This window comes from Mauremys reevesii, linkage group 3 (genome assembly GCF_016161935.1).
Source record: "Mauremys reevesii isolate NIE-2019 linkage group 3, ASM1616193v1, whole genome shotgun sequence".
Lineage (NCBI taxonomy): Eukaryota > Metazoa > Chordata > Testudines > Geoemydidae > Mauremys > Mauremys reevesii.
The window spans coordinates 136,425,837-136,438,335 of NC_052625.1; the positions used below are offsets into that span (position 1 = coordinate 136,425,837).

Consider the following 12,499-nt stretch of genomic DNA (forward strand, 5'->3'; position numbering starts at 1 on the left):
GGAGATTTAGGTCTATACTAGAGCTGGTTGGAAAACTGATTTAAAAAAAAATCACAAAAAGTTTTGAAAATTTCAAAACTAATTTTTATTATCCAGGTTTAGACAGGAATGGGTTCTTTGATTATTTTTCACAAAAATTTGTATTAAACGTTTCAGTTTTTGCTTTTCTTCTTCCCCTTTTATCCTGCCCAGTTATTCCGTTTTCCTCTTTTCCCCCCAAATATTTTTCCAGTTTGCTAGAGAAACAGAGGGGCAGAGGAAAGAAAAAAGGACAGGGAAAGGAGAAACATGGCTGGTGTGTGAGTGTGTGTCTATATTTTTCATTTTCCAGTATAATTGAAATAATGGACATTTTCAAAAAATCCAAAATTTTCCACTATAGTTTTGAAAAAGTCAGTTTTTCAACAAAATTCTTTTATTTGAAAAAATGTTGACCAGCTTTACAAGATGTGGGTGAAACACTCAGCTCTGACTGAGACTTCCTGTGTGATATCTGGCATATCACCTCATCTGTTTGTGCCTCAGTTACCCATCTGTAAAATGGTGATACTACTACTTTTCTCTATCTTGTGAGCACTTTGCCAGTAAAGATACACTGTACACAATGTATCTCAATTTTTATTTTATTTAAATATTAATTGCAAGGCATATTAACAGTAAGTTTTACACTTAGAATAGATGTTAAATATAAAACTCTCTATATATGCTCAGAAAATGTAATTGCAGTGTACACAATGTATAAAGATACATTATACCAGCAAAGCACTCCTAGTGTGGACACAGTTTATAACAGTAAATCTGCACACAATACACCACTGACCTACAGTCTGTACACTACTGAAGTCTGTAGTGTAGACCTATCCTTAGACTGTAAACTTTTTGGGCAGGGACTGTCTTTTGCCTTGGGTCTGTTCACTACCTTAAACAATAGACTCCTGATTTCATTTTGTGCTTCTAAGTGCCACTATAATATAAACAACTAACAAGAGTATGAATACAATATGCTAAATGCAATATAATGCAATATAAGTAACAAATCATAGTCATTTAACTTTACTTTCATCGGTTTCTCCATCTATAAAATGAGAACAATACTTACCCCTTTGTAAAACACTTTGAGGCCAACACATGAAAGGTGCTATAATTGCGAAGTACCATAAATCTACAGTATATTCATTTCTGCCAGGTCAGTGTTACACTGATAGCAGCCTAATGGACATATAAATTACATTATATATTGTGATTATTTTTTGCTCTATCTCTTTTAATTTATTATATCCTAATAATCTGAAAAGCCATGTAAGTTACATTTAGAAAATGTTTATTAAATCTGAATAAATAGCCATCAATTCTCTTATTTTTATTTAGGATTTATTATTGCATAATTCCTTGATTATATTATAACATATTATACACTGCAATTACATCTTTTGAGCATGTGTAGAGAGTTTTATATTATTTAACATCTATTCCAAGTGTAAGCCTTACAATTAATATGCAGTAAAGTGCCTACCAATTACAAATTAAAATGCTGTATAAGAGTAGCTTTCCATAGAAAATTCCAGGAGCGTTTACATAAAGTTTCTTCTTCTAACAAACACAAGCACTTCCTCTAATTACATCAAACACATTAACCCTTTATTTCCCATTTTAATTAGTGGATTTAATTAGTAAACAAAATTGATTTTCCCATAAGTAAATTAAAAAATTCACGCTATAGTCTATAAAGCTGTTACTTGGAGCTAAGAATTTTGTACATCACAGCAAGGTAAATGTTGTAAAAGGCAGCGTATCACAGGTTTCACTGTACAGATGAAAGGCAGAGCACAGCACTATCTCTATAGACAGAGTTTTAGAAACAGAAAATTGTATTAATTTCTGTCCTATATTTCCCACAAGAAATGTGTTTTTTCAGAATAACTCATTTTTATATCAAAGAAGATTCTATATGCCACTAAGACAATAACACATTTTTTTCAGAGAATCTACACAGATGGACTGATAGGCTGCAGCATAACTAAGAAACTGAAATTTATAAAACAAAACTTCCAAGCAACCCCAAAACAATGCTCACAAATTCCTGGTGCAGTACAGTTAGGCACAATGTTCAAATAAGGCAGAATATTTTTCCCTATGTCAGGTGGGGATTTAATCAGAGAACAACCAGGGGGGGAGGGGAGAAGGGGGGAATACCACATTCGTTTCTTTACCATTTCCTAACCATTCCTTTCAAAGGTTAGCAGATTGAAAAAAGCACAAATATCAGGAAGTTAAGTTATGTAGCATATTGGGCTCTACTTTTTCAAAAGTTTAACCTCTATTGCAAGTCAGATCCTTTTTTAAAAAAGCTGCTGGCCTCAGTATTTCCTGCAGTGTTATTTTTGATCGAAAACTTTGTGGATGTATATGATATTGCTGAGAGCCTATTGGCAGCTGAGCATCTCTTGCTGTAGTCTCCATCATTATTTGCCTGTCTTGTCTATTAACGAGCACTATCATCCCATCGTAGGATGACAGCTGCAACACGTACTCAGGCGCAATAAACAGCTAAATGAGGCGCACAGCAATTTCACTTGTCACCAGAGCCCTCGGCACGACTGGCTGCACAGCTTGATGCATAAATTCATGAGGCTGTTGCATATGATGGAGTATGCCTGGCTGAAAGAGGTGATGGATAGCAGGGCAGCTAAAAATGGCCATCACCTTGACTCCATCAGGACATTTTTTAAACCTACCCTACCAGCGCTCTTGCATTCTTTCTTGGCCACTGTCCCTGAGCTAGAGGCTTTCTAAGATACTGATTTGAGACTTTCCTTTAATAAAGGTTTTTGAGCCTAGAGTCAAGTTTCTTCTGTTTGTTACTAGGTCATATAAATGCAGTACATAATAATTTCATTTATGGTGAAATTGCTCTAAAATAATCAGATAATTGAACACCGAGAAGTAATAAAGTTAAAGGATAACAATAGAAAGTCTCATAATTTTTCAAAAGAAGTCTAAAATATGCTGGTTTAAAAAATTTATATAGACACAGATGAAAATAATATATTTCATTATATATATGAATACATAAATAAAACAAGTTTTGTAAAAATCTGTAGGCAGATTCAGTCATTACACTATGGAAACTGACAAAAATGTATACAGTTCAAAATAACATTCCAGTGCACATGCTGAATCTAGGTTAATAATGCATTTTCTAATTAACTAATAGAATTGAATAAAGTAAGAGTCCATGAATTAACCTGTGTCTAAAAAAAAAGCTATTTGGGGCATGATTGGGTGTATGGAAGACAGAAAAAACCCATTTGAACCAACTTACTGGGCTTTCCAGAATTAAAACCAGAACTCCAGTTGCCAAAGATGCAGTACGTCCCAGTGAAATGTGTTACATTCCCTTCATCTATGTTACTGTAAGTCACCTAAGGAAGACAAATATAAAGGCAACAAAATCAATGAGGCAGTATCCTGGAAAGCTTTATGCATTAATCTCTATCACACAGAGAAATATACACCACTACAAGGGAAGGAAGTCACTTGTTCTCCAATAAAAAAGAAAACCCTTGGTAATAAGCAATTAATAAAGTTGTCACGATTAGTTATGCAACTATGAATTAGTGTTCACAATAAAGATGACCTTTTTCATAGTTTTATATATCTATGATTCAATCACATTTTAAAAAATCATAAGTATGTTTAAGTCTTTACAACTATTCTGATCATTTTCTTAATGCTTTTATATAACATTGAATTTAAAAAGGGGGGGAATTTATTCTAGTCTGTACAAGGAATGATCTGGGAGCAAATTCTCTGTGTCCCCCCTGTTTATTATTCACAACCATTCCCATTCAGTCTGAACCTCAATTTTGAGTACTTCAAATTCCCCTTATTGATATTTGTAGATTTTGCTTTTCTGCTCTGATAATTTTCTTTCTTCGGTATCTCCTATATCGGTCCAGTCACTTAGAGCTTGTCTACACTGGCATGCTAAATCGGCTTTGCTGCGATCAATACAGCAGCATCGATTAAGCGGGTCTGGTTAAGATGCAATAAGTCAATGGCAGCGCTCTCCCCTCGACTTCAATACTCCATCTACCCGAGAGGTGGAAGCTAAGTTGGTGGGAGAGCATCTCCTGCCGGTGTAGATATCGCATTAGGTAAATGTAAGCTACATTGCTGGGGTGTGTGTGATTTTTTCATGCTCTGAGTGATGTAATTTACATCAATTTCAGTGGCAGTGTAGAACAGGCCTAGATATAGTTTCCTCCCAACCAGCAGATGGAGACAGTACACTGCAACTTTATTGATGTCATCCCTTGTTAAAATCAAAAACAAAAGCGGGGGCACTAACTTCAACAGCAGACAAATCAATGGCTTCATAAACTCAGTTTGATACTTGTAATCCTAATCTATGTACAAGACAACAATAGTGCAAAAAAGAGAAGAGAACCTGAACTATCCTTGAAAAAAAAATCCCATTGTTTTTGATTCTCTGCCATTCCAAAAGCAATATTTTAGCATAGTTACAAACTGCAGACCACTCTCCTTCTAAGCACTGACTCCACTGAAGCCTGATCATCAAGGTCAACATTTCCAAACTTGGGTGCCTAAAGTTAGTTGCCTGAATTTTAGAGGTGCTGAACTCCCATGGAAGTTAATGGCACCTCTGAACATTTAGATGCCTAAATATGGATTTAGGTGACTGATTTTAGATATGGCATAGTGCCATCTTGTGGACATTGCAAAAATCTATTCGTAAAAGAGGTAGGAGGAAGTAGACTACAGAACAAGGAGGCATACAAAGTTTCAGGATTCTCTGAGTAAGATACAGAATAGAGACTCATGCAGTGTAATAGTTAAATAAAAACATTTCATTGAAATCTGAGACCCCCTGCTTCCTCCAAGAACACAAAATTAGTCACTGCAGCTGGACAATGTTGGCCTAACTCTATAGAGTGTTTGGAAAAAGCATGAAGCAAAACCCAAATGGTTGCTTTCCAGATTGTCAGGAAAGAAGGATCTTCAACTATGTAGTATTGGAGTCCTAAGGGAACCAGAGATGTTTCTACTTGTCATTTGTTGATATCAGTTGGCAGGGGAGTGGATTCTCAAACAAGTGATCTTGGTCTGCTAGCAACCCCCTATGTATCTGAGAAATGACATCAACTGCTGGCAGTGAAGGCCTACTGAATGTTCTACCACAGTGGTTCCCAGTCTGTGTATTACAACCCAAAATGGGGTTGCACCATTAGCAGATGGAGTTGTAGAGATCCCTAGAGTGCATAGGACACCATTGTGTACTGCACAGAGTGACTTCAGGTGTGTGATGTATGCAAGGTCATGATACATGGAGGATGACATTTTTGCTGTACAAAATGGAATCCTCCACATAGCATGACATCACAGGTACCATATGTACAAAATCAAAATGGCGTCCTCTATGTGGCATGACCTCACACATATCGTTCATGTGAGGTCACACTGTGTGGAAGACACCATTTTGCTCTACAAAATAGCATCCTCCATGAGACTAACAAATTTATCTGGGCATAAGCTTTCATGGGCTAGTGGGTTCTAGCCCACGAAAGCTTATGCCCAAATAAATTTGTTAGTCTCTAAGGTGCCACATGAACTTCTCGTTGTTTATGTGAATTCATGCAACTCAGGAACTTCCCAAATGCTATCAAAACTTAACTAGAAAAGGACTGTGTGTGTATAAAGCTTTTTACAAAACATCCTTATTTTTTGTCCTAAACACAATAATCACGCTTCTCACTGAGAGATCTGAAGATCAAGCCCAAGGGCCAAATTCTTCTCTTAGTTACATGTTCACCTGTGTAACTGAGAGCACAATTTGCCCTTAGGACTTTAAACTTGATCTGATAGTCGATGGCCAGCCAGTGCACTGATCTGAGCATCAGAGTGACATGTTGCTGTCAACCTGTGAATCAGAGGAACTGCTGCACACACACTGAGTGAGAAAAAAGATCCATGTAAATAGCTATTGAAACTACCTCATACCTCTTTCTAGTAGGGATGGGCAAATCTGAACCTCGTGGGTTGAAATTCAACACAAACTTAAATAATGTTTAGATGCCAAGGAGACTGATGCCTTAATACTTAAGATAAGTTGATGATTAATCAAGTTTGCCTTCCACTTAGGAGCAGAGATGGTAAGATAGATATTGGAATGAAAAAAACCCCATAAAGTATATACCAACCCCATTTACAGAGTACCCACTTGAGCCAGCTCCACTTTTAGGTGCTTCTTGTATGGCTAATATAGTACACACTTTTCTCTTGCTAGAAAAATATACTCCAGTTTTTAAATGAAATCAACTTTACAAGGGAAAAAATATGATTTAAAATCACAGGACAAAAAGTTTCAACAACTCAAGTTAATATTGCAATCAGAAAACATTTTGACAGGAACCAATGCCTAATTCCACACAGACTGGACATTTTGTAAAACTTAGTACACTGGGAAGTTATTTCCACAGTCTTTTTGTTGTTTTTTGAATTGATAATGGAGAACATGGGCCGTCAAAATGTGTTAAGCAGGCTGAGAATGTGGGAAACTGTTTTAAGACTACGGAACTGATTTTAGAGCTGCAAACCATGAACTGGCTCAAATTGAGCTTACATTCGAGTTTCACTTTTGGGAATCTCAGGGACGAAGTCTGAACAGTAAGGAAACTACAGACTTTCTTCCTTCAAACAGTCAACTCCTTCACTGAGCCTCCTTCCCTTACTCAGTTGCAAAACCCACCTTTCCCTTCTTAGTTCCAAGCTCTTCTCCTTTTTACTGTTGCCTAGCTACTAGATTAGCCTATAGAGCCAGCTGTCACAGGAGAGTGAGTGTTTCTTTCTGATGCTGCCCTGCTGGTGCTGGCAGGAATGTTAGGCACTTCCAGCCAGTTCAGAAAGCCCTGGGGATTTGGAGCTGGCAGGGGCCATATCTGATGCTTCCCCAGGAAAGAAGAGATGCTAGCCAGCATCCCTCAAAAGTCCCAGTGGGAGGCAGATGCTCTTTTCCCAGCAATCGATGTAAGAAGACCCTCAAGCCCTGCCTGATGAACCCCAAAATAATTAAGGGTAAGCGGTCCTAGGATTTAGTGTAGTGGGAGACATTTCCCAAGTGGCTTTAATTCATCTTACTTGGAATTCCAAAGCAAAGCTATGCGGAAGATCTATGGTCATCACCTAGCAAATGAACATCATCTTGCAAACACCACTATGAATCCTGCACATTTCACACAGCCCTAGTCAACAGGGGAAACATACCAATAGGCCATATGCATTTCAGATGATGGAAAAATATTCTAACTGCAGCTCATGTAAAAGTGTTCATTAAACTGGGATAATATATGCTTTTATGGGAAATTAGTTAGTTACCCATCCCCAGGTATCATGCAGACTGGACAGACAGCAGGCGGTACACATTCCCATTTTCATCAGAAGACTCCTCAGTTTACTCTGAGGATAACAGTCTACTCTCTTCCAAATGCAGAAAAAGTCCCCTACTGTCTTTCACAGGCCAGACAGATTCTCCTTCTTTTTCTTGTTCATTATCATGAATGTTGATGGGGGTACTGTGACACTGCACCCTATATTCTTTATAGTTATATTATGATATAATCATGGCATAATTCTATACATTTTGTACAAGATAAGTCACATGAGGTGTCATTGGAAAAGTATGATTTGCTGAATATGATTATCCTAATTCTATGCATGTATCATTTTTGTATCTCAAGTTATGAATACTGACTATGTATCTGTATTTCAAATGTAGTTACACCTGGGTAACACCCACTGGACAAGATGCTTTCAGTCTAGATAGCTGGCAGGGAAGACCCTATTCATGATAATGGGCCATTAGGGAAACAATAGGCCTTAGGAGAAGCTTATCTCTCACGCAGTGAGCCTTCCTGGGAATGCTCCAGACAGCCTGTTGGTTGCTATGACTCTACAAGGGCAAGTAACCAGGCCATGTGACTCTGGACTCCATCTTGGGATGTCGGTATTTTTCCACAAACTGGGCTGGTAACTGGTTTTGGAACAAAGGGTTCCCACCATATACTAAAGTTCTATAAGGCAAGGAGTGACATAACCGAGACGCTCTTCACTCACCACACAAGAAGACTCCTGGAAATACCTGAGAAACTTGGACTGAACTGGGAGAAGTGCTGGACCCAGGCTAAAGGAATTTCTAGCCTGCGTATGAAACACCTGGGGATTCCAAGCCACAAGGCAAGCTTGTGCCTTAAAAACAACAAGGAGCCTGGTGGCACTTTAAAGACTAACAGATTTAATTGGGCATAAGCTTTCATGGGTAAAAAACCCACTTCTTCAGATGCATGGAAGAAGTGGGTTTTTACCCATGAAAGCTTATGCCCAAATAAATCTGTTAGTCTTTAAGGTGTCATCGGACGCCTCATTGTTTCTGTGGATACAGATTAATATGGCTACCCCTCTGATACCTTGTGCCTTAGAAGCTACAAGTCTGCCTGTACCATCACAGTTAGGGTGAGAATCTTCTAATTCATACCCAATCTATCTAGTATATTAAGCTTAGGTTGCATTTTTGTTTATTTACTAGGTAATCTTCTTTGATCTGTTTGCTATCCCTTATAATCACTTAAAATCTATCTTTTGTAGTTAACAAACTTATTTTATGTTTTAATCCAAACCAGTGAGCTTTGACTGGAGTGCTTGGGGAGAATCTCTCCTTGGTTACCAAAAGTGTGCATTGTTCTCTTCACACCAAGGGAGAGGCGGACCAGGTATTAAACCCATATATGGGACAGATTTGACCAGGGCAGGATGGTACTGCTCTGGGGTTCTAGGCTGGGAAGCTGGTAGTTAGAGAGCCTGCGTGTAACTGCAGCTGGGTGTGTCCCGACCTGTGTGAATGCTGGTGAAAGTGCAGGCCGCAGAGCTTTGTAGCTGGTCACCGCAGCACAGTGTGAGTCCAGGCTGGTGGGTCAGAAGGCTCAGTGGTACCTCAGTTCCAGGCGGCACCCCAGGGAAACCCATCGCAGGGTCTTTGTTTAATTCTTATTGGGTATGGAGGGAAAGCAACATCAGGAACCTTTTTGGCTTTTCTTTATTGTCCCACTTTCATTCTTAATTTACAAGTTAAAATATTCCCTTTGCAATGTAAATAATCATAGAACCAGCTGGGAGGGATATTTCCTGGACATATTAAAAATAAATAAAAAGGTAAAAATGTACACTCTGGAGGTAAGTTAAAAAGAAAATAGCAGAAGGGGTTTTAGGTGGGGAACATGAGGGTGCACCACAGAACTCAGAATCATTCCCCATTTACTCCTTTCTCCCCAAGCATGGTTGCTCCCAGAGTTTCCCAATTACTCCAAAAGCTCAATCTAGTAGTATTATTAAATATATGAGAATAAACACAGGAACTTTACTCTACTGTAACCAGCTCAAGAGAGTGAGTCCAGCATCCAGGAGAATTAGCCAGCCCCATCTTCGACCTCTGACTACTAAGCATGAGCATATTTGTTCAAAGGATTCAAAAGTGCTAAAGTGAGGAACTGCAGTTCAGTGGTTACTTTTCTTCTGCAAAGACTTTGGACTCTGTGGTGGTTCAGTCTGAACCCTGGTCTCTTCTAGACAGCTGCCCACCCCCATTGCTTCTCTATGTTTGGTTGGGGGAGGTGGAGCATTGATCTGTGGCCTAGCTGGGGAAGAAGGTGGTGGGGATTAGTTCTGGTCATAAGACCTACTCTATCTTTTCCTTTTTCCACCAGACCTTTCACCAGCCTCAACAAGCCCTTGGAAAATGGTCAGTCATGAACAATAAAATCACCTCAGGACTGGCCAGCTTCCCTCCATACCAGATCTCCTACATGTGTCCCTAGGGGTCCACAGCTTGTTTATATTCCTTGTCTATATTCAACAGCCATGATACAACCCAGAAGGCTGGAAGCATTTTTCTCCACTGTGATAGACAGGAACAAAGCCTTCTGGAGAAAGCAGTGGATAGAAAGTAAATAGGTTCTTGAGCTCTGGGAACACTAGTAGTGCTGCAGGCAGGGAAGCAGAGAACATAAAATAAATATAGTTAAAGAGTATAGAAAATATATTTATTTTTACTCCTTTAAGTTTTGTAAATCCAAAGAGGTGGTAAAGGCAATCTTAAGTCCAGAATGGCAGAAAACATCCTCTATGCAGGTGACGCACTTGACTGACAGGACAGGAGAACTGATATGGGATTCTGAGTGATCTTGCCTACCAGTGAAGACTTACATCAGAGTTCAAGCCCCAAACTAGTAAGAGCCAGCAAAAATATTCACTGCCATCACCAGGAGTATCCAGACTAACATTTAATATATTTTGTACTTTGCTTTCAACAAATATATGTAATCTCTATCATCAGTCCTGACAGAATAACACACATGGTGCAAACATACCAGTACAGTCTGGACCATAGTGAGGAACATTCTACAAATTTGAGTATACTTAAGAGGAGCATTTTTACCTAGGTTGAGTGCTAATTGTCATAAGTTGCATCTCGCATGTACACGTGGTGTAAAATCGACCCTATAACACAATGCAATGCTGCACATAGAGCAGCTCAGTATGTAGTATTTTAGCTAAGCATGAAGTTTTTTTTTTAAATGAATATTGCCTGGAAGGCACAACAAGAGAACCAGCACTGCACTAAATCAATATTCTGTCTTGCAAAACATATAACAGCACTGGGAAATAACACTTAATCTGAGCAAGACCTGGGTATGATGCATTCCTATCTCTATGGAATGCTCCCCAAGTAAAATGTTTACTTCCCTCTCCTTTCAATTTATATCTGAGATTATGGTCCAAAATTAACTAACTTGGAAGCATTCATATATACAGGTTGTTTTTTATGGTGGTATAAGATTTTAAGTGAAAGCACAGTCATAGAAATTAAAGATGAAAAATAATTCAGAACATTTTGTCCAACGACTACCAGCATGGTCTTGTTCCCTACATTACATTTCCCAAACACTTGTGGCTCCCCCATGAACACTCCACGGCTCCTTTAGGGAGCCACGGCTCACAATTTGGAAAGCATTGTTATACAGGTTCTTATATTGCTCTGAGCACCATAGTATCTGAGCACCATTATGCTGCCAGGGCAGTGCCCAGGGGCCCTAGAGTATAAGAGCGTCAGTATGCGTACACACAAACAAACACCTACCTTTCTTGAATTGAAGAGACCAGAACTATATACATCCTGCAGAAACAGCCCAAAATTACAGAGGCTTTTTTCAACATCATATCACATTACCCGCTCATGTTCAATTTGGTGTCTACTGTCACCCCCAGGTCTCTTTTGGGCATTCCTGTTTTACAAGTAAACACCTGTGTTTCAGATACTTTCCCCTGATGTATTAGCTTGTCGCTACTATAGACTATATAAGGCTGACAAGTGAGGCCAGAAAGAGGATGATTTCTTGAGCCCCTGAGCACTCAGAATTCATTTAAAGAGGTGCTATATTATTTTACTGATTTTTTTTCTCCCTGGCATAATGTAAAACAATCACAAGGGGGAAAAGGAGTGAGTAGCAAAGCTGAAGGTAAGGAAATGAAATAGAGAGGAAAATCTAAGAGTTTTCAGTTTTCCATTGGAGGGAGATATAGCTAGGAATTTGTTAGATTTTCCTCTGACATTTTATTTTTCTTCATTGAACTATAGCATACACGTCCTAAAGGCATCTGCTTGAGAATCTGTTGTTTGGTTTGTGCTATTATTACAGGCCTAGTGTCTCTGATACATGATTGAGGCCTCACTCATAAGTAAGAACCACTATAAATTTAAACCACAGCCTTGTTTAATCCCCCTTTGCCCACACAGACAGGAAATTTACTGGAATGTATTACCTTGTATGTTCTCCTTGATTTACTTGCATGTTCCTCTATTTGACATTATTTTATACTTCATAATATATTTCTTCATCACATTATAATATACCATGTGTTATAATTGAGCAGCCACATACTCAATTTTTTAGTTCTTTTTACCTGGGCCATTATTATACCTGTACAATAATATTCATTATGTGATAAAGGTCTGACTGAAACAATGACTTAGGTCACCACCTTGTTTATTTCCACTACCTGTGTACCAAGGAAATAATTGTGTGGTAATTTATTTGACATTTGTAACAGGACAGTAGGCTCTATGACCTGCATAGGGATGCAGGGCTTTTCTATTGACTCATGCTGTTAGCAAGAGCAAGAAGCTGCATGAAACCACTGAAGAAGTTTTTGACTCAGAGTAGTTGGTGTGACTTGTTCATTGCACCAGGATATAAGAAGTCTGTGTGCTTCTCTGAGATGATCAGAGACAAGGATGCTCTGCAGAAAGTCATAGGAACAGTGAGGCTTCAAAGAAAGCTTAGGCTGAGGTTTATGAACTCTCAAGTGTTGTTGTAGGTGCATTGCTCCCAGGAGATGAGAAAGACAAGTTGGGTCATCTGAAAGAGCT

The 12,499-nt window shown here is 38.7% G+C and overlaps 1 long non-coding RNA gene across 3 annotated transcripts in view; it reads right to left on the reverse strand.

Annotated features, from left to right (window-relative positions):
- Positions 1–3,242: 3,242 nt before the first annotated feature.
- LOC120400202 overlaps positions 3,243–12,499 on the reverse strand; it is a 300,141-nt gene continuing 290,884 nt past the window's right edge. For all 3 annotated transcript variants that reach the window (XR_005595595.1, XR_005595594.1, XR_005595596.1), the window contains one exon: positions 3,243–3,422. This is a non-coding gene — a long non-coding RNA (uncharacterized LOC120400202). The remainder of the gene's footprint in view (positions 3,423–12,499) is intronic.